The sequence below is a fragment of the Oryctolagus cuniculus genome, chromosome X (assembly GCF_051225735.1).
Source record: "Oryctolagus cuniculus isolate XC-2025 breed Fujian yellow rabbit chromosome X, ASM5122573v1, whole genome shotgun sequence".
NCBI classification, from domain to species: domain Eukaryota; kingdom Metazoa; phylum Chordata; class Mammalia; order Lagomorpha; family Leporidae; genus Oryctolagus; species Oryctolagus cuniculus.
Genome location: NC_142888.1, coordinates 31546166 through 31569836, shown reverse-complemented (window position 1 = coordinate 31569836; position 23671 = coordinate 31546166). Strand labels below are relative to the sequence as shown.

Sequence of the window (23671 nt, the reverse complement as noted above, 5' to 3'; positions counted from 1 at the left end):
AATAAGAATTTTATGGTACTCAAGAATGAGAGGCTAGATACTTAAGGGAATAAAAATATATCAAATATTTTCAATTACCTGTCATTAGGGATGTCCAAATTACAAACATACTTTATCTCTTCCTTGAAGTAGATCCTCTAACGATTTTTTTCCTGGAGGTCGGCATTGTGGTGTAGTGGACAAAACCACTGCCTGTAATGCCAGCATCCCATATGGGCACCGGTATGAGTCCTGGCTGCTCCACTTCCTATCCATCTCCCCGCTAATGGCCTGAGAAAGCAGAAGAGGATGGCCCAAGTCCTTGGACCCCTACCAACCATATGAGAAACTTGGAAGAAGCTCCTGGGTCCTGGTTTTGGTCTGGTCCAGCCATAGCCATTGTCGTCATTTGGGGAGTGAACCAGTGGGTGGAGGCTTTCTCTCCCCTCTCCCCTCTCCCCTCCTTCGCCCTTGCCCCTGCCCTCTCCTTCTACCTTTCAAATAAATAAATATTTTTTAAAAAAAATATTTTTTCTACACAAGTTGCTAATAAAGCTGAATTGCATGAAAGGTCATGTGTCTGTCCTGTATTCATTCATTCATTCATTCATTCAGCAAATATTTACTGAGTACATACTAGGGCCAGGCACTGTTACAGCTGGGGACATACTAGAAAAGAAAAAGAATGTACTGTCACGAAGCTTACTTATTTTTTTTTTTTTTGACAGAGTTAGTGAGACAGAGAGAAAGGTCTTTACCCCACAAATGGTCGCTGTGGCGGGAGCTACGCCGATCTGAAGCCAGGAGCAAAGTGCTTCCTCCTGGTCTCCCATGCGGGTGCAGGGCCCAAGCACTTGGGCCATCCTCCACTGCCTTCCCCAGGCCACAGCAGAAAGCTGGACTGGAAGAGGAGCAACTGGGACTAGAACCTGGCGCCCATCTGGGATGCTGGCACCACAGGCGGAGGATTAACCAAGTGAGCCACAGCGCCGGTCCCAAAGCTTACTTATAAAGAGAGCAGATAATGGACAAAAGCAAAAATGGCTAACTGTGTAATATAAAGTTGATGTTTTATAGTTTTATTTAAAAGAAGATTAGAGAAAATTGAGGGAATAAAGTATTACAAAATAGTGGGACAATAATAAATTTTGGCAGGTTGGTGGGTGATGGCCTCATTTGAGATGGGAAACATAGAATTATAAAACTTTAAGTGAACATTTTATAATGATATTGGGGCAAGCCAAGGCGTTTACAGTACTGAGTCTCCCCACCCATTAACTTGTAGTATCTACTCATACTCATTCAGATTTTCTTTGATGAAATTTCCTACTTTGTTTAACATAGGTCTTATTGATTTTTGGTCAAAATTATACTTAGGTTTTAAACAGGTTTGCCACCAGTATAAATGGAACAGGTTTTCCTCACAGTTCTTCTTTAACTAAGATTGACATGGGAAAGCTATTGATTTTCTGATGTTTATCTTGTGTAGCTTAAGACAGTTATTTAGCTGTCTTTTACCTGGGCTGCCTTGGGTTTTCTCGGTAGATAATCATATTGCTCTTTTTTATTGCATTGGCTGTGTTCTCTGGGGCACAATGGAATCATAGCAGCTGTGACGATCATCTTCTTAAAGTCCTGACGTGAGTAGGAATCCTCACCATGTTTGTTTCACTAGTATATGATACTTTCTGTTGCTGTCTAGAAACACTTTTCTCCGAGTTCTTTTAAGTATTCAATTATTTATTTCCTCAGAGTTTTTAGCAGGGTTCAGTGTTAAATTTTACCATAATCTTTTTGGTGACTTTTAATGATGACAGGAGATATTTTTCCCCTCATCTAATGTAAATATATAGTATGAGATTAATTTTTAAATGCTGAAACACTCTTGCTTTCCTAGGATAAATCCTTTTTGATCAAAATAGATTGATTCTGTAATGCATTTGGCAATGTATCTACATTGTTACTTGTGTTCATTAGTGAAATTGGTATATCATTTTTGCACGTGTACATGCATGTGTGTGTGTTTATCTTGTATGGTTTTGATGGCAAGGTTTTACAAGTTCTACAGAATGGATTGTGTGACTTTTAGTGTTTAATTTCCCAATTTAAACTGGAGCTTTGCAGTAACTTCTTAAAGTTTTGATAGAACTTTCCTCTGAAATCACCTTTGCCTGGCGTTGTTTTGGAAAGGGTACAGTTTTGAGTGACTTCCAATTTTCCTGTGGTCATTAGAGAACTCTGTTGCTCTGTCTCACTTTCAGTCAGTATTTGAAACTTGAATGGAAGAGCTTATTTGTAAGCACACATAAATAAATATGCCAGGAAAACGATTGGTAGACAAGGATATATAAAGAATGCTTCTAGTGGTGATCTTGTTTAATCAGGTTTTATTTGTTTGCTCTGACTCATCTTATCTTTATTCAAATATTGATGAGAGGTTGAATGGAATTTTACCAAATTCAAAATTATGATTTTTCTCTGGGGACAAAGAAAATAAGGAGTGGAGATGTGCAATCTACATGTTTGGGCATATAATAATTTATTTGGTCTCTATTTGTAAATAATACATAATCTCAGTTTCTGTTTTCCCTTTAACTTGAGTTACTCAGTAGAGTTTTTAAAAAATTATTTGTAGCTTCCAGGTGCATGGCTCCTTTTTGGCTATTCCTTTGTTGTTAATGTCTAATTTTATTGCTTATTGTGAAATAGTAGGCATGCATGATATTGACATTTGGAATTTGTTGAGATTTTCTTCGAGCTGTAATGCACGGTTTGTTTTAGTAACTGCTTTACTAATTCAAAAGAGTAAGTAGCCGGGGCCGGTGCTGTGGCATAGCAGGTAAAGCTGCCGCCTGCAGTGCTGGCATCCCATATGGGCGCCGGTTCGAGACCCGGCTGCTCCACTTCCGATCCAGCTCTCTGCTATGGCCTGGGAAAGCAGAAGAACATGGCCCAAGTCCCTGGGCCCCTGCACCCATGAGGGAGACCCAGAAGAAGCGCAGCTCCGGCTGTTGCAGCCAACTGGAGAGTGAACCAGTGGATGGAAGACCTCTCTCTCTCTCTCTCTCTCTCTCTCTCTCTGCCTCTCTTTCTCTCCGTGTGTAATTCTGACTTTCAAATTAATAAATAAATCTTTTATAAAAAAAAAAGAGTAGTTAGTAGCCTCCCTTTTTTGGATTCAATATTCTATATGGTTTGTTAAGTCAGACTAATAATTGGATTCAGATCCTTCGTATTCTAATGTATTTTATGTCACTTAATTTGTTTCTATATGAGCAAGGGTGTGAAGTACCCATTAGGATTCACTCCTCAGTTCAACAAATATTTATCAAGGATCTGTTATGTGCTAGGCTGTTTTAGGTGCTGGATAAATAGCAGTGAATGAAACAAAGACCATACTATGAAGAAACTGACCTTCTTGTTGAAGGAGATAGACAGTACACAAATGAACAGAATTACCTATACTTCTTCAAGCGGTAAGAAGAAAAACCAGCAGATACAGGGGTGGTGAGTGACAGGGATGTTCAAGGTGGGAAACGGGTGTGGGAGTAGGCTTCTCCGATTAGATGGTCTCTGAGCAGGATAGACAAGACAGATGGGGAGTCCAGTAGGAAGAGGTGAGACTCAGCATTCCAAAAGGGGGTCCAAAGATCATAAAGGGGCAGGCTTTTGGCACAGGAGTTAAAGTGCCCCTTCACAGACCTGCATGCCACGTCGGAGTGCCTGGGTTTGAATCCTTGCTCGGCTCCTGATTCCAGCTTCCTGCTAATGCACAGTTTTGGCAGTAACACGTGATGTTCCAGTACTTGGTTCCTTGCCGTGGTGTGAGAGACCTGGATTGAGTTCCAACCACCTGACTTCAACCTGGGCCAACCCTGTCTATTATGGACGTTTGAGGAGTAAACAAGAACATGGAAGATCTCTGCCTTTCAAATGAATAAAACTAAATAAAACCATTCAAATATCCACGAAAATCCCATATATGTGCTTTTAACTTCATCTGTTTGTGTAGAACCTTGAAATTGCTCTCAGGGGTTCTACACTTGAGCAGGGGTTTAAATGAAGAAATGGGGAAGGCATGTAATTATCTGGAGGAAGTATGTTCTAAGCAGGGAAGACAGAATGTGCTGAGGCCAAGGTGGGCATGTGCTTGTGAAATGGCAGAGCAAGCCAGAGGGAGCTCTAGGAGCCAAGGTCTGGGAGAGGTAGTCCAGGGCCCCAAAGGTCAAAACAAGGTCACAGCTTTGGATTTCTACTTTTGCCAACATTTTTCCTTGTATTTTCTTTTCATCACATAGTTCAATGTTCAGCACTCTTAAAATATTTTTGATTTCTACATACAGGTTCAAGACTGGTATAGCTTCTTTGTAGACTGTACTTTTTAAAAAATGATTTATTTTTTAAAAATTTACTTGAAAGAGTGACAGAGAAGGAGAGACAGAGAGAGAAAGAAATCTTCTATCTGCTGGTTCATTTCACAAATGGCTGTAATGTCCAGGTATGGGCCAGGACCCTGGAACTCCAACCAGTCGCCCACATGAGTGTCATGGGTCCAAGTACTTGGATCATCTTCCACTGTCTTCCCAGACACATTAACAGGGAGCAGGATGGGAAGAGGAGCAGCCAGGGCTTGAAACAGTGCTATATGCCATGCGGGTGTTGCAGCAGGTGGCTTAACTCACTGTACCACAATACCGACCCCCAACTGTACCTTTTTAAATACAATTTTTTAAAGATTTATTTATTTATTTGAAAGTCAGAGTTACACAGAGAGAAAAAGAGAGGCAGGGGGAGAGAGAGAGAGAGAGAGAGAGAGAGAGAGAGAGAGATCTTCCATCTGATGGTTCACTCCCCAGTTGGCTGCAATGGCCAGAGCTGCGCCGATCCAAAGCCAGGAGCCAGGAGCCAGGAGCCAGGAGCCAGGAGCCAGGAGCTTTTTCCAGGTCTCCCATGTGGGTGCAGGGGCCCAAGCACTTGGGCCATTTTTTACTTCCTTCCCAGGCCATAGCAGAAAGCTGGATCGGAAGTGGAACAGCCGGGTCACGAACCAATGCCCATATGGGATGCTGGCGCTTCAGGCTGGGGTGTTAACCCGCTGTGCCACAGTGCGGGCCCCAAATACAATTCTTTGCTTAAAATTTTGTGACTCGATTTAATTTCTCTGAAATTACTATTGATAATGCTTAAACAGAATTTTCACAGTATAGTTTTTTTTTTTTTTTTTTAACAGGCAGAGTGGACAGTGATAGAGAGACAGAGAGAAAGGTCTTCCTTTGCCGTTGGTTCACCCTCCAATGGCTGCCGTGGCCAGTGCACCGCGCTGATCCGAAGCCAGAAGCCAGGTGCTGCCCTGGTCTCCCATGGGGTGCAGGGCCCAAGCACTTGGGCCATCCTCCACTGCACTCCCTGGCCACAGCAGAGAGCTGGCCTGGAAGAGGGGCAACTGGGACAAAATCCGGCGCCCTGACCGGGACTAGAACCCGGTGTGCCGGCGCTGCAAGGCAGAGGATTAGCCTACTGAGCCGCAGCGCCGGCCCCACAGTATGGTTTTAACATTTATGTATTGTTGATATTTCTGAAATTTTCTCAGAAATGTTCAAGTTCTTTTTCAAATTTTAATCACAGTATTTTTTTATGTTAATGAGTCATTTGAGTTCCTTGTATATTCTGGATATTGACCTCTTGTCAGATGCGTAGTTTGCAAACATTTTCTTCTAATCTGCAGGTTATCTCCTCACTCCACTGATAATTTCCTTTGCTGTACAGAAGCTTTTTTTTTTTACATTTTTATTTATTTATCTGAGAGGAGAGTTACAGACAGAGAGAGGGAGAGAAAGAGAGAAAGGTCTTCCATCTGCTGGTTTACTCCTCAAATGGCCGTAGCAGCCACAGATGGGCTGATCCAAAGCCAGGAGCCAGGAGCTTCTTCTGGATCTCCCATGTGCGTATAGGGACCCAAGCACTTGGGTCATCTTCTACTGCTTTCCCAAGCCATAGCAGAGAGCTGGATCAGAAGAGGAGCAGCCGGAACTAGAACCAGCGCCTGTATGGAACACTGGCACCATAGGCAGAGGCTTTAGCCTACAACACCACACCATAGCACCAGCCCCATAGAAGCTTTTTAGTTTGATGTATTTTTGTTTGTCAATTTTTGCTTTTGCTGCCTATGTTTGAGGGTCTTATTTAAAAGAATCTTTACCCAGAGCAATGTTATGAAGCATTTCACCTAAATTCTAGTAGTTTCATAGTTTTATATAGCCATAATGGATAACAGTATGGAGGCGCTTCAAAAAATTAAAAACATGACCACCACCATATGCAGCAGTTCTATTACTGGGTATATGTACAATGGAAAGGAAATCAGTATGTTGAAGAGATATCTACATTCCCATGTTTACTGAATAGAATCAACCTAAGTGTCCATGAGTGGATGAATGGATAAAAAAAGATGTGTGATGAATACACAATGAAATACTATATAGGCATGAAACAATGAAGTCCTGTCATTTGCAACAATATGGATGAACTGGAGAACCATGATGTTAAGTGAAAATTAACCAGTCACAGAAAAAATACTGCATGTTCACTCACTTGGAATCTAATAGAAATGGTCTAACAGAAATGGCGAGTAGACTAGTGGCTACTAAAGGCTGGAGAAAGGAGTGGAGAGGGAGCATGGGGAGAAGTTTGCCAACAAGTAGAGAGTTACAGGTTGATGGTAGGAAATGTTCCAGGGTTCTGTTGCACAGTAGGGTGACTATAGTTACCAATAGTGTATTGTATACAGTTGTGCACACCATAGCAATGTTTCAATCAATGGCAGAATGCATATATGGCAGTGAACCTGTAAGATTATAATGGAGCTAAAAAATTCCCATCATCTAACAACATCACAATTTTCATAATGTCATAGCACCATGCTTTACTTATGCATTTGTGGAAGTGCTGGTGTCAACAAAGCTACAGTGCTGCCAGTCATGTAAAAATATAGCACAAACGGGGCCAGCACTGTGGCGCAGTGGGTGAAAGCCCTGGCCTATAGCACTGGCATCCCATATGGGCACCGGTTTATGTCCTGGCTGCTCCTCTTCTGATCCAGCTCTCTGCTATGGACTGGGAAAGCAGTGGAAGGTGGCTCAAGTCCTTGGGCCCCTGCAGTCATGTGAGAGGTCCAGAAGAAGCTCCTGGCTCCTGGCTTCAGATGGGCTCAGCTCCAGCCATTGCAGTCATTTGTGGAGTGAACCAGCAGATGGAAGACACTCTCTTTGTGTCTCTACCTCTCTCTGTAACTCTTTCAAATAAATATTTAAAAAAAAACCAGCACATGTAATTATGAACCATACATACTGCTTGATGATTATAATAAATGACTATGTTACTGGTTTATATATTTACTATACTATGCTATACTTTTTATTGTTACAGTGAGTATAATTGTCCTCCTACCTATATAAAAATTTATTTTAAAATAATATGCCCTATTATGCTGGTAGAGGCCTTGTGCATCTCATGTTTACCATGTCTCTTGATTGCATTGAGCGACCATGTTGAGTGACCTATATCATCCAGGCTTGTGCAAATACACTCTGTGATTTCAAGACAATGAAATTGCCTAATAATGCATGTCTTAGAACATATCCCATGGTTAAACAACACATGTCTATATTCAAAATAACTAGAAGAGAGGATTTTGTATGTTTCATTATAAAGAAATGATAAGTGTTGGAGGGGATGGATATGCTAATTGTCTCAACTTGAACATTACACTATATATGTATATATATAGGTATGTATTGAAACATTACACTTTACTACATATAATGTACAATTAATACATCAATTAAAATGAAGCATTAGAAAAGAACAGAAGAAAAAATGTCAGAATCCATTGCTCATAGAAAGATCAGATTTAACTTGTGAAAATTCATCTTGTTTTATTTTAAAAATGTTTTATGTATTCAACCACAGTGCAAAATGTATTATTTTAAAAGTTTTTATCATGGTCAAAAAATGAAAAGATATTGGACTATGTAAATTGTAAGTGAGCAGAAGGATAACACCTATTCAAATCGTATGTTTCTCTTGAGGTGTTTATGTTGAACATAAAGTTTCTTCTTTCTTTCCTTTTTCTGTCTCAGGGCCTATTATGGTCAAATTTGTATTTCCCCAAAATTCACATGTTGAAGCCCTAATTCCAAGTACCTGGGAATGTGATTATATTTGGATATAGAGACTTTAAAAGGTTGATTAAATTCAAGTGAAGACACCATGGTGTTGGTGTTGTGGTGCAGAAGATTAAGCCCCTGCTTGCAAGACTGTCGATCCATATTAGAATGCCAGTTCTGGCTCTCTGCTATGGCCTGGGAAAGCAGTACAAGACTATCCAAGTCCTTGGGCCCCTGCACCCACATGGGAGACCTGGAAGAAGCTCCTAGCTACTGGCTTCTGGCTCTGGCCTGGCCCAGCCCTGGTTGTGGCAGCCATCCAGGGAGTAAAACAGCAGATGGAAGATTCTGTGTGTGTGTGTGTGTGTGTGTGTGTGTGTATGTTTTCCTTCCTTTCTGTTGCTCTGGCTTTAAAATAAATAAATAAATAAATATATATATATATATATTTAAAGATTTATTTTATTTATTTGAAGCACAGAGTTACAGAGAGAAGTAGAGACAGAGAACCATCGCTGGTTCACTCCCCAACTGGCCACGACGGCTGGAGCTGAGCCAATCCGAAGCCAGGAGCCAGGAGCTTCTTCTGGGTCTCCCACGCAGATGCAGGGGCCCAAGGACTTGGGCCATCTTATACTGCTATCCCAGGCCATAGCAGAGAGCTGGATCAGAAGAGGAGCAGCCTGGACTAGAACTGGTGCCCATATGGGGTGCTGGCACTTCAGACCAGTGCTTTAACAGGCTGCGCCACAGCACAGGCCCCCAATATATATTTTTTAAGAAGAAAAATCAGAAATGCACACGCACAGTGGAAAGACAGTGTGAACAAGTGGAGAGAAACCTCAGGAGAAAACAACCCTGCTGGCACCTTCACTTTCAAGATCCAGCCTCAAAACTACTCTTGTTTAAGCCAATCCATCTGTGACATTTTGTTACAGCAGCCATAGCAAACCAATACCAGGCTAGAGACTGATAGTCTATTTTTGAGAGAGAGAGGACAGGAAAAGACCTGGGGCAGCTAAATATTCTGTCATTTTCCATCTAAAGTTCTTGCATTCAATTCAGTTATTCATAAAGGAAGGTCCATAAGCTCTTACACCAAATGTGCCTACTTTCCTACAGTTGCTCCGTCATTTTGATATGATGGTTTTGGCTTATTCCACCTCTTTAAGATTCAATTTCCTCAATTATAAAGCTAGACTAATTTATTTACTATAATGCTTACATAAAGATTAAATGATATAATTACCCAGAACTCTCAGAAGTCAATGTTGTAGTTTTTCCTTTTGTCATGGTTTGTTGATATATATCAGTGTTGTGTGCTCCTTTTGTGGCTGGTAGGATTTTTATCTTTCTTTCAGTTGAATACTGTATTTGGGTACCATTAAATAAAATGGTTAAGGGGTGGAAAGTGGGATTGAGAGAAACTGAAAATACCAAAGTTATTTGAGTTAATATAGAAAGAGTTGGCTGACAATTAGGGGGTCATGATCATGTGATGCCAAACCAACTCTTTTTAAAAAAGATTTTATTTATTTATTTGAAAGGCAGAAAGGGAGAGGGAGGGGGAGGGGGAGGGGAAAGGGGGTAGAGAGAGAGAGAGAGAGAGAGAGGTCTTCCACCTGCTGGTTCACTTCCCAAATGGCCACAAGGCCAGAGCTGAGCTGATCTGAAGCCAGGAGCCAGGAGCTTCTTCTGGGTCTCCCACGTGGATGCAGGGGCCAAGGACTTGGGCCATTTTCTACTGCTTTCCCAGGTGCATTAACAGGGAGCTGGATCAGAAGTAGAGCAACTGGAACTTGAACCAGTGCCCATATGGGATGCCAGTGCTGTAGACCAGGGCTTTAACCTGCTGTGCCACAGTGTCCGCCCTCTCCACACAAACTCTTAACATTAAGAGAATGATTAATATATTGATTAAATATCTAAATAATAGTAATTAAATGAACAGAAGAACATTGAATTAATTTCTTTTTTACAATTTTGAGATAATTGTTGATTCACAAAAAGTTTGAATAATACAGAGGGGCCAGAAGCACCCACATCCTGAATGGGCGCCGATTCAAGACCTGGCTGCTTCTCTTCTGATACAGCTCTCTGTTATAGCCTGGGAAAGCAGTAGAAGATGGCCCAAGTCCTTGGGCACCTCACCCGTGTGGGAGACCCGCAGGAAGCTCCTGGCTCCTGGCTTTGGATTGATGCAGCTCTGGGCGTTGCAGCCAATTGTGGAGTGAACCATCAGATGGAAGACCTTTCTCTTTCTCTCTGCCTCTCCTCTCTCTGTGTAACTCTGACTTTCAAATAAATAAATAAATCTTTAAAAAAGGAAAAAGAAATAATACAGAGCGGCTGGCGCTGTGGTCTAGTGGGTAAAGCCACCACCTGCAGTGCTGGCATCCCATATGGGCACCGGTTTGAGACTCAGCTGCTACACTTCTCATCCAGCTCTTTGCTATGGTCTGGGAAAGCAGTAGAAGATGGCCCAAGTCCTTGGGCCCCGGCACCCACATGGGAGACCTGGAGGAGGCTCCTGGCTCCTGGCTTTATATTGGCTCAGCTCTGGCCATTGCAGCCAGCTGGGGAGTCAACCAGTGGATGGAAGACCTTTCTCTCTCTCTGCCTCTACCTCTCTGTAACACTGCCTTTTAAATAAATCAATAAATCTTAAAAAATAGAAATAACACAGAAAGAAATTGTGCATATACCTTACCTAGTTTCATTAATGATAACATCTTGTAAAACTGTGATACAAGTGGGCAAATTCATAGGGAGAGAAATATAGAATAAGGTTAAGTAAGGGAAAGAGGGAGGTGTTACGTAATGGTTTTAGAGTTTTTGCTTTGAGTGGTGGAAAAGTTTTAGAAATAAATTATGGTGATTGTTATACAAACTTTTGAATATACTTAATGCGAAGAATTTTATACTTCAAAATAACCATAATGTTAACTTCACATTATGCATATTTAACTAAAATGATTTTTAAAGACCTCTTGTTATAGACTGAGTGCTCATGTCCCCCCAAACTCATATTTTGGCTCCCTAATTCCCAATGGGAATGTTTTTGGAGATGGGTCTTTTGGGAATTAAAGTCTTGATGATGGGGACACCATTATGAGAACAGTATCCTTACAGAAACAGGAAAAGAAAGCAGAGGTCTTTTTTCACCAAGCAAAGACATAGTGAGGAGATGGCAGTGTGCAAACCAGGAAGACAGCCTGTGTTAGTTGACTTTTTTATTATAATAAAATACCTGGGGCTACTAACTTGATCAACAGGAATGTTACCCTTAGCTCACGGTTTTGGAGGTTGAAGTCCAAGGTTGGACAGCCCCACTGGTTTGGCCTCTGATGTGGGTAGTGGATGGCAATGACAAAGCATATGCAGTGGAAGGATCACATGGTGAGCCAGGAAGCAGAGAGCAGTTGGGTCCAAAGCAGGCTATCACAATCAACGCTCTTGCAAGCACTGTCTTCTGAGAACAGTGACCTAAGGACCTTCCACTAGGCCCACATCCTAAAAGTTCCACCATCTCCCAACAGTGCCACCCTAGGGACAAGGCCTTTAACACATGGACCTTTCAAGAACACTGGACATAGAAATTGGTATCCAAACTATAGCAGAGACCTCCGATGACAACTGAATCTGTGGGCACCTTGATCTTGTCCTTCCCAGCCTTCAGAACTGTGAAAAATAAATGTCTTTTGCCTAAGCCATCCAATCTATAGCAGCCTGAGTGGACTAATACAAACCTATAGTACAATATCAAAGCTATAATACTGACATTGATGGCTGGATGGTAAGGGACTAGAAAGGAACATGACTTGGAAAATTGCTGACAAAAAAATTTAGAAAAGAAGGATGTGGAGAGCTCTCTGAATGGGCAAATGCTGCTCCTCCGCACGCGGAGGAGCCGCACCGGACCGGGCGCTTGTTGTTCCCCTTTTTTTACAAGTCCTTTCTATAGTAAAGTAAGAATAAGTAAACAGCAAACTCCCAAAGCAAGAATGAGTAGAGAGAAATGAGAAAGAACGAAGTAACGAACTTCCCCGCGAACTCTCCAACGCACTCTCCAACCAACCCACACCACCATGCCGTCTCTCTCCTCCTATATAGTCCTCTCCACCAATCCCAACTCGGCTGCCCACACGCCGAGCACGCCGCTCTCCTCCAATCAGGAGCAGCTCCTGCAGCTTGTCAAGTTGGTGAGAGGCAGCTGGGTAGAAGCTGTTTACTTCTCTCCCAGCGCCATATTGTGGGAGAGCAGATGCATAGAATAAATCTTAATTCCAGTAACAGTATAGTCCGAATTGCTCCCCACAGGCAAAGAGCATGAGGATATTTGTGTCCTATGTGAATGAACACCAAAAGGTGACCTCTGTGGATCAGATGACCTGTCATGTGGGCACTAGTGACGCTCTTTCCCCAGCCACCCCTGTATTACATATATGTGAGGTGGAAGCTCTGGTCCTCCTTGGTCCCATCAACACTTTCCCAAGGCAGACAGAGCACTGATTCATGTCACCACAGTAACTCCTAGTGGGAATGTATGCTCGGCCCTTCATTCGCTCCCACTGACACCAGAGAGAGGGCAGCCAAGGGTTGACTCCTTCTGACTTTGAGCATCAGAGCGAAGGCTGTCGTTCAGCTTTGTGCTGGGCTCCTGCAGACAGCAAGAGAGGGAAAAGGGAAAGTGGAGTGCCAACAAACTCCACCTCTCACTACCTCCTTCTGCCTCACCCATACCTGGTAGAGATGGAAGTTCGTCTTCCAACTGAGCCCCACGAATATTAAGGGAGGGAGGAAGCAAAGCTTGGAGTAGCTCACTTCACGCCATCTAATTCTGCCTTCTTAACACTGGATGGAGTTGGCGGCTCAGCTCCCCATGGTGATATCAGAGATAGGGTGGGCACAGAAGAGCCTCATTTTATATCACCTTATTCATACGTCTTGTTGCTCTTGGGTTGTTGAGGAAGTTTAGGTCCTTTCTGGGTCCCGCCGACATGAGAAGCTGGGGAATAGTATATACCTGAGCGCTGACCAGATCTGACTGGCCTTGCTTTGTTCAGTTTCATTGATGCTAGTTGCGGGGTGGATACTTAGCTTTCCCACTGCACGACCCTGCTAACACTTGGGGTGAGACGCGGTCAGAGAACTGACTAGCCACATTTCTCTCTGCTCCCTTACGTCTTACTAGTACCTTGTGGATCCTGCAGACACTACCATGTTGGGGAATCACACGGTAGCCTACTTCCATTCGGCAGAGAATAGAAGCTCAACTCTCCAGTCAGTCTCACCAGTAACTCAGTGTGGGAATCAGAACATCAGCAGCTTCTGCTGGGTAGGTGTTAGAAGATCCTACAGAAGGGGGAGTGCAGTTTTACTAAGATGTGTGGTTGGTATAGGGCAGGTACTGTCAGAAACGTTGTTCTGCCATTCTTTACTTAGTCCTTTAGCTAGGGCTATCAGGTTTTACTTGGAGTTTTCTTTTTGATCTGTGCTTTTTGGCAGTTCTGGGTGGGAAGCTTCTGCAGTGCCCTATCTGGAATGTAAGGGAGGCAATAAGGAAATCCAGGAAATTCAGTGTTGTGTTGTTCTTCAAGTCCAAGGTTCATAGGAAGTCTGCCTTCCTCTTTCAACATTTCAAAGTCTTCCTGTGCTTATTTGTTGTGTTATGTACAGGGTTTCTTAGGAGAATGCCCAGAAAGGAATGGGACACTCCATCTGGGCCAGAAACAGAAGTTCCACGTGATTCTTTTTAACACAAGTGTATGGAAAGTTTTTTTTGAACTTTGTTTCAAGATGCAGAATAATCAATAAAGTACTAGCATATGTACTTAGGTTAAAATACATACACATAATAAAATGTAAAATGAAAAACCATGAGAAAATATTTGAGATTTATCTAATCTATCATCTGTTTATCCACCTATCATCTATAGATCTGACAAAAGATTAATCTCCCTAAAAAAACAAAGAGATCTTTAGAAATTAAGAATAAAAATACTAAAACCTAGATGGAAAAAAATGGGCAAAAGGCACAGAATGTTCAAGAGAAATGCAAATGAGCATTTGAAAAGTTGCTTACTTTCACTCATCATAGAAATGCCAGTTAAAACAGCATTGCCACCATTCTTCACAAATCAGACTGGCTAAAATGCCAGAGTGTGACAACCTGTGGAGAAACAAGTACTTTCATACATTGCTGCTGGGACTGTAATATGCTACGATCCCTAAGGAGAGGAATTTGGCAATATGTAACAAGATTACATCTACCTCTTGACCTAACAACCCACATTTAGGAACTTACCCTGGAGGCAAACCTTCGTAATTATGAAATAATAAATGCATACAGTTTTTTATTATAGTATTTAAATATTATTTATTTGAAATGGAAGGAGGGAGGGAGAGAGAGTGTGTGTTTGTGTTTTCTTTCATCCATTGTTTACTCACCAAATGCCCACAACAGCCAGGAGCCAGGAACCCAATCCAGGTCTCCCAAGTGGGTGGCAGGTACCCAACTACTTGAGTCATTATCTTCTGGTTCCCAGGGTGTGCATTAGCATGAAGCCATATTAAAAACGGAGGAGTTGGGACTCAAACCCAGGCACTTTGATATAGGATTCAGGCATCTCAAGCAGTGCCTTAACTGCTGTGTCAAATGCCCATCCCTGTGGGATAGTTTTAATAGTAACGATTGGAAGCATCAGAAATTGCCACCAATAAAGGACTTATTGAAAAGATGAAGTTGTGGCCTCATAATGAAGTACTTTACAGGCATATAACAAGAATGAGAAGCTGTCTAGGAACTGACACAGAGAGTATTTTATGACAAAAATATGGAGGTACAGAGCATGTATATATTGATTTATCTTTTACATTTAAAAGAGGAAATAAGAATATATGTTTGATATTTTCTCCACAAATACTGGAAGATTAACCAGAAACCAGAAGAAATAGTTATCTACAGAGGCTTTGGAAGGACCTAAGGAGGAGAGAGGATAAGAATCAAAGAGAGGGGTGCGAAGGGGTGGGCACTGTAGTGCAGCAGGTTAAGCCACCACTTGGGACACACGCATACTATATCGGAGTGCTGGTTGTGGTTCTGGAGTTGGCTACTCTGAGCTTTCAATTCAGCTTTCTGCTAATGCATCTGGGAAGTAACAGATGATGGCTGAAGTATCTGAGTCCCTGTCACCCATACGAGAGACTCACATGAAGTTCCTGACTCCTGGGACGGATTTCCTGACTCCTGGCTTCAGACTAGTACACCCCTGGCTGTTGCCAGCATTTGGGGAGTGAACCATTGGATGAAAGAGCTCTCTCTGTGTGTCACTTTGTCTTTCAAATAATAAAGAAATCTTAAAAAGAAATTCAAGGGAGATTTCTGAGTATGCCATTTTAAATAATCCTGATGTATGAAGTATTTAACATCCAAAACACAAAATCAAATAAAAAGGAAGATAATCCAAACCCTAAAACTGAAAACAGATGAAATTAACTCCAGGTCAAAGGTAACAGAATCATACAGAGACAGAAACCATTTAAGATAATTACAAATAATTCAAACTTCACTAAAGTGAAAAAGAAGTGAAAAAGAATCTTAACAATCAGTTGGTAGTCTTATTGTTAGTAGTAACATTGTTATTAAAATTTTGAAATATATGTAGGTATATATATATAAATGCATATTCTAGATGAAGCAAATAAATAATTCTCTAAATGATGAGGAATCAAAATTTGCTTTTAAAAAATTTTTTTTGACAGGCAGAGTGGACAGTGAGAGAGAGAGACAGAGAGAAAGGTCTTCCTTTGCCATTGGTCCACCCTCCAATGGCTGCCGCAGCCGGTGTACCGCGCTGATCCGAAGCCAGGAGCCAGGTGCTTCTCCTGGTCTCCCATGGGGTGCAGGGCCCAAGGACTTGGGCCATCCTCCACTGCACTCCCTGGCCACAGCAGAGAGCTGGCCTGGAAGAGGGGCAACCGGGACAGAATCCGGCGCCCCAACCGGGACTAGAACCCGGGGTGCCGGTGCCGCAAGGTGGAGGATTAGCCTATTGAGCCGCGGCACTGGCCCAGAGAAATCAAAATTTGTAAGAATGAGGAATATATGTATAAAACAAACCCTATGATGTTAAATTTAAGGGGAAAATATCTGTATGATCTTGTCTCAGTCCATTTTCTGTTTCTATAATAGAATATCCAACACTGGATAATCTATAAAGAAAAGAGGTTTATGTAGCTCACCGTTCTGGAGGTTGAAGTTCAGGATTGGTCAGCTGCATTTGGTGGGGTCCTCATGCTGTATCAACTCATGGTGGAAAGTGGAAGAGCAAGTGGGTGTGTTCAGAAGAGAGAACATGAAAGGTGTGTTTTCTTTACAACAACGCACTTAACTGTTTAGCAGTAACTCAGCCTGTCCTATAAGAGCAAGAGCTCACATGAGAAAGACATTGATCCAGTTGTGAAGGCTCTGCCCCAATGGTCCCCATGTCCAATGAGATCCTCCTTCCCAACACTGCCACTTTGCTGACAACACTTCAACTTGAGTTTTGGTGGAGACCAGCCACATCTGAACTATAGCAGATCTCATGATTCATATATATGCAAATACTATACACACATATTTGCATATATGCAGCGTCCTCAAAAAGGTCATAGAAAACATGTGTTATGAAAAACTATGCCTGGATTTTAAAAATTGTATTGCACTAAAATGATCTTACCTTTTATATCTACCTTCCACAAATATTTTAAAGCTCTTATGTATATTTCTAGGACTGGTGACATAGTTTCTACAAAATGAAAATGCAAGGCCACTTGTTAAAAGAATAGTAATAAAATGCCTTTAAAGTACTAAAATTTTAAAAAATTCTTTTTCCCCCCAGTCTCTCATTTCCTCATTTTGTCATTTGCTTTTATTTGCTATTTAATGTTGTTCTAAGAAAAGTTAGAATGTCAAATCATTAACATGAATTTTACCTTTCATCTTCCTATTGTGCTGTATTAGTCTTAAAAGCAAATATAAGAGCATTTATCTTCTATGAGGAATAACAGTAATCTCCCAATTCATATTTTGTGACTTTTCCTGGAGACTGCCTGGAGCTCACTGGAAGAAATTAATACAAAGCAGATTCTGAAATCTTACAAGGAGGAGGAAAGATCTCCCTAGGCATAGCATTTTCCCTTTGCATGGGATACTCAAGGAACAAATATAGAAGCTCATAGATAGCCAAGGGCTCTGCCATGTAACATGAGACATATGTGCTCTTGCTTTATCCTACTGGTTGTCAATTTCCCTCTTCTGCCAGCCTGTATACTGATGTGATATGCCCAGCTCTGAACTGGGCAGCCCACCCAGCATTTTCCCTTCCCATGTGCCCACTATCCCAACCCAATGGCGAATGAGAAACATCCAAGTGTGTTGTAGCCTCCATGCTGGGATACACTAAGTATCTGAATGGTGGTGGGTGATAGGCTACCCATGCCTCATCACCTGCTGAATATGATGTGATGGTGCCAGCCAAGATGGGCACTCTACCGCCATGCCTATTTCCAATGATGCAGAGCAAACTCAGTCTTTGCACTCACATTCAAGCTCCCAACTTGGAGCAAAATGCAATAGCAGTTGCTGGGAAGGCTTGGAGACAGAGAGACCAGGCAGACTCAGGGGACAAAGGAGTAGGCCCTGTAAACCCATCTTGGGGAGATCAGGGAGTTAGTCATGAGCCAAGTTTCCAAGCCCCTGGTGCTCTATTGGATTCCATTTTTAAAGCACAAGTATAAAGTTTGAAATCACAAAAAATTTCAAAATAGTTATTACAAAGCATTAAACCACAGGCACCAGACTGTATTAGAAATAGGAAGCTGGCCCTTCATTGTAAAAAGCATATCTTGAAACCGGATCTTGGTTTCTAAATACTATTTTCTGGTAAAAGAAAACCATGCTTCTGGGAGAAGTGGTTGATTATTGGCTTGGTACAGGCAAAATACAAGGTAAGGCTAGGGCTTCTTGTACCAGAAAACAAGAAAACAAGGAAGCACCGAAAGACGTTTTGTCGTGACAAAAGGACATGGGCGATGGACAGAAGGGGCTGTTACTGGCCAAATTTCTGACAATTGAGCATCAAGAAGAATAATGACTGTAATTGCTTCTAATCAGTAACTAAATTAAAATTGTGAGTCCATCATGATACTCCAACAAGAGAAAAACTCATTAGTGGTTGGCGATGACTATTATACCAACACTTTATCCTGAAAATTGGTAATTAAAGGAAAGATTTAAGAACTTACCCTGACTTTTTAGAACAAACTTTAGTTCATTTCCTGTTTGGCTTTTTATAGAGCAATATCAGGTAACAATTGCAACTGGATTTGTACAATATCATTATATTGTCATCTTCCAAGCAAAGAATCCATTCAGGCAAAGATCACTAATGACTGCTAAGACAATTGGGTGACTGATGAAGGCAGTGTATGTATGTGGTGCCAAACCATTGTTCTTTCAGTTATTTTTTGATTGTCAAGGGAAAAAACCTAGCTTGGCTGTCATTACCTTGACCCGGTGATCACACTTAACATCACTGGTAATGAGACATCCTGGTGTTATGTGCCTTCTGGGGTGATGAAATGGGAAGTGAACAAAATAACCTCTATTGTCATATTCTTGCCAAAAATGTTTAACCTGAACATAACTATACTTCTAGACCCAGGGTGCAACCTACAGGTATCTTAGTCTACTAGGGCTCGCGAAACAATGTATCACAAACTGAGGAGGAAAAATAACAGAAACTTATTGTCTCACAGTTCCAAGTCTGAGATTAAGGTGTTGGCAGCATTAGCTCTTGACAGCTGTGAGAAAGCAGAACCCATTCCAAAACTCTTGTAGGGCAGGAGCCCGGTGGCTGGGAGTCCAGTGATTTAAATTGACAGAAGACATATGATCAAGAGCAAAAGATTTAATTGTATATACAGGGGCTGGCATTTTGGTGTAGAGGGTTGAGCTGCCGCCATTTGGGTGCCAGTTCAAGTCCAGGCTGTTCCACTTCTGATCCAGCACCCTGCTAGTGTGCCTGGGAAAGCACTAGAAGATGGCCCAAGTGCTTAGGCCTCTGTCACCCATGTGGGAGACCAGGAGGAAGCTCCTGGCTCGTGGTTCCTGGCTTTGATCTGGCCCAGCTCCTGCATTGTGCCCATCTGGGGAGTAGAACAGTAGATGGATGATCTCTCCTTCTCTCTCTCTCTCTTTTTCTCTGTAACTCTACCTTTCAAATCTATCTATCTATCTATCTATCTATCTATCTATCTATATGAAAACACACACAAATGGATTTTGCAGAGAAATGTGACTTGAGGAAGGAATTTGGGGCTTATGTTACATACTCTCGGGCTAGACAAAGATAAAGGTGGTTTGGGCTTCTTGGGAGATGCTAAGTTATAGAGTGGAGGAAATATATGGTAAATAAGGCTGTCTTGTTATGCACTTAAGAGCCATCTAGGTGTTTAAAGTATTTCTGGTTCAGAGATGGAGACTTCTTAAGAATGGGAATTTATTTATTTTTTAGCTAGAAACCTTTTATTTAGTGTATACAATCTTCATGCCTTTCATATATACAAGTTTAGGAACATAGTGATTCTTCCCATCCTACCCTCCCTCCCGCCTGCACCCCCACCCTCTGCTAATTGCTCTTAGCTCAAAACAATCCTCATGCCAAAGTGGCCTGTTTGAGGTGGCGTATTCTGGTCCCTTTCATTTGCTTCAAGTTTCTGGTGCTTTGCTGGCAATCCTGCACATTCCTTGCCACGTGTAAGCATCACTCTGATGCCTGCTTTATGTTCACAGGGCATTCTCCACGTGTGTGTGTGTCCCCGTCAATCTCTACATTTCTTTTTATAATGACACTCATCATCTTGGATTGGGGGCCTACCTTAGTCCATTATGACCTCATCTTAACTGATTATATCTGTAGTGACCTCAAAGAAGGCTACATTCTGAGGTACTGGAGGTTAGGACTCTAGCATACAAATTTTGAGGCATGGACACAATTCAAATCTAGGGGATAGAAGAACAAGAACATCACCACAAAGAATTAATCAGAATAATTCAGAATGTAGAACTTTTTACAATGTCTCTTCAAAAAGGCATTGTAATTAAAATAGAGGGACTAGTCCAAAGCTACATAAAAAACAAGTATATAGGTTGTGATTGGATCCTACTATTAAAAGACAGACTAGAAATTCAGGTGATTTGAATATGGACTTGGTATTCTGAGAGTTATGTGGTATTGGAAAGTGTTGTTGATTTTCTTGGGGGTAATAAGTGTGTGATAAGAAAATGAACTTATATTAAGAGTTGCAAGTTGAATTATTTGGGGTGAAATATGATGTCTCCAATTTACTTTTTCAAAAAATATTTATTTGAAAGTCAGAGTTACAGAGAGAGGGAGGGAGAGAGAGAGAGATCTTTCATCTACTGATTCACTCCCGTGATAGCTGCAAAGGTCAGGGCTTGGGCCAGGATGAATCCAGGAGCTTAATCCAAGTCTCCCACGTGGATGGCAGGGGCCCAAGCACTTGGGACATCTTCCACTACATTCCTAGGCCATTAGCAGGAAGCTGTATTGGAAGTGGAGCTGCGGAAACACAAACTGGTGCCCTTATGGGATTCTGGCATCAGCATTGCAGGCAGTGACTTTACCTGCTATGCCCCCCAGCTCCAATTTACTTTTTTTTTTTTGAGATTTAAAAGCAAGATTTATTAGAGTCAAAGACCTCCAGCCAGAGCAGTGTAGAGAGGGTTCCCTTGGAGGAAAACACTTCACCCCCTAAGTGCCCTGTGGTAGTGGGTTTTTTAAGCACAATTTTGGAAAAGAAAACTTGAGAATCAGATTGACATTCAGTTACAAAGCAGGAACAAAGCCTATCAAAAGACCTGGTATGTAATCGTTTATCCTGTCTGGTTTGCTCATGATAAAGCAAAAAAGCCATCACAAGGATGGTATAGGTAACTTGTTTTCACAATAAACTGTGAGTTCTGGAGGATGGAGTCACCATTCCTTTGCTATTCTCATGTGAAAATTGGTATTCCTAAAGAAATGCACCCCAATTTCTACTGACTGCCTATTAACCCTTCTGACTCCTCACATTCCCCCTCCAATTTAATTTTAAATTGATCAGCAATACCCGTCTATCATCTATCATCTGTCTGTCTGAGGGACCTTCAAAAATTTCATGGAAAATGTATGTTGTAAAAAAAAAGGATGCATGCATTTCAAAAGTTTTTGCACTAAAATAAACATTTATTTTCATTTTCCACAAACTTTTTGAGGTACCTTCATGTGCGTGTATGTGTGTGTGCATGAAGCAAATCTGTATATATAGTTGTGTAGAAGATAAAGAATCTGTATCGAAATGTTAACATTTGTTAGATTTAAATGGTGTATATATGGGATATTCAGTGTCTGTATGCTTGAAAATTTTCATGACCCAAAATTGACAACAAGTAAAGAAAGTAGTTGCTTGTTTCTTTTTGAAAAATTTGCCCACCTTTGTACTGAAAATGGAGTGTGGAAAAAAAATCAATAGTGCTAAGGTGTAGAAGATGAAAACTCAGGGAACAAGAAAACTTTGTTACTGGCATTGTTGCTGTACAGTTGGGTTGGTTTCCAAGTGGTCCCTTCCCTAAAAGGCTCTATTCCAGCGAGTTGGAGGTTAGAACACAAGGCTCTCAATCAGGAGTGATTTAAGGACCCTCAAAAGTCTTGCTGAACTCCATGTATCTCTCCTACCAGCTTCCCATGTGGCCTGAAATTCCTGTAACCTGGGTCAATTTTTAGGGATCAAGTATTTTCTCAATATGCAGAGCAGGGGGAAGCCCCTTTTTGAAAATGAAAATCTGGGAGGGGGCCTGGGCCCATTAAGTAGGAACAATGGTGTGAGGAGCCAGCACCTGCCGCTAGGCCTGCACTTCTGACAGCTTCTTCCCTAACCCTTTACCACCACTGAGATTGGACAATATGTGCTCTAGGAAATGGAAATCAGACAATGCGTGCTCTAAGAAACTTCTTAGGTGACGATACCATTTCAAGAATGCTTAGTTTCGGTGAATAAAATGGAGTGTATGGGGTCATTGTTGTTTATACTTTGTAAACTGGGTGGCCTTTGAAAGCTCCTTAGAACACTTCAAAGGAAGCCTCCTCCACTCTTCCAGCCCCTCACCCGCTTCCCTTTGTTACTGAATTCTTACTGACCCCAAAGTTTTTCACTGAATTAAGAGTTTCCAAGGGGCCTAAAAAAATACCTGAGACAATTAGAGAAATGAAAACCAGGAGGTCAAGATGAATCGACCCTTGGTGGAGGATTTACATAAATAGGTCCTAACCTCTGGCTGTGAATAAAAGACAAAATGCCCCATTGGGGTCAGAACCACAGTTCAAGGGCATTTGCTGGGCCAAGCCTGGCTTCTCCACTATGTGAGGAATCCTAGGAATGCCACTGATCATTGTGTGCTGGCAGGGTGCAAGGGTTTGCAGCCAGGCGAACAGAAACCCAGCCCTGCCCACCGGGTGAAACTGCAGCTCTCCCACGCAGTAACTGCAAGCCACGACTGTGGGAAACCGCTAACAAATCCCTCCACCCCAAACTGGTTGAAAGAATTGCTATAGAACCTCCAAACTGGGTCTGTTTGCCTGACATGCAGCAAGTCAATTTTTTTTTCCACTGGGGTGGTGGGAAAAAAGCAAGTGTTTATTGCAAAATGCAAAGCAAAGAGGCAGGTAGCTACTGCTTAATCCCCAGACTCCCCAAGGATGTCAAGGCAGTGAATCTTGTAGTTCAAAGTTGGAGATGGGTAGTGCCTGAGGAGCTGATGTATGTGGGCCTCTGATTGGTTCACCATGCCTGTGACAGTCTTTTGATTGGAGTAAGGGAAACGGTTTATTGGGGAAAACCCAACAGACCAGAGGGGTGGGGCAACGAAGGGAAAAAAGGGCTGCGTGTCTGGGAAGGGGTCTAATATACCTTTTCCAGGGGGCGGGCAGGGAAATAGGAATTAGCCTATCCCATTAGTTTGGGGGTGGAGCTTGGCACAGGTAGTTTGGGCCATGTGGCTACCTGGCTTTCAGCAGTGGCCGTGGGAACCGCGGCATAGGATGTAAATCAAGGTGCAGATCGCGCCATAGATAAGACTGCACCATTTTCCTAACAGTCAGTGATAGGGGTCAGTGTGTATCCTGTGGGATGGCAAAGGTGGGTCCCAATCTGTGTCCCAAGGGTAGAATGAGTATTTGTTTCTTTAAACAGGGCCTGTGAGTTCTTGCAAAAGCTCTGTGGCTAGCATTGAGATGTTAACTATAGGGGCAATTCAAGTCTTTATGAGTCAGGGTCTCTTTACCCTTGTGTCACTCCCTTATTTAATGAGTTAATCTTCACAGAGGAACTGCAAGCTAAGCAACAGATACTGGGACCTGATAAAGTGAGCATCAAAGCCACCAAGGGTAAGAGGCTTGGCTTCAGTCCCCTCCTCTTCCTTG

The 23671-nt window shown here is 42.1% G+C and overlaps 1 pseudogene across 1 annotated transcript in view; it reads left to right on the top strand.

The window, feature by feature from the left end:
- Positions 1-1473: 1473 nt before the first annotated feature.
- The window catches only part of LOC103351826 (BTB/POZ domain-containing protein KCTD3 pseudogene), a 94892-nt pseudogene continuing 72694 nt past the window's right edge, over positions 1474-23671 (top strand). Inside the window, exon 1 of the transcript XR_016228256.1 lies at positions 1474-1619. The product of XR_016228256.1 is annotated as a BTB/POZ domain-containing protein KCTD3 pseudogene (transcript). The remainder of the gene's footprint in view (positions 1620-23671) is intronic.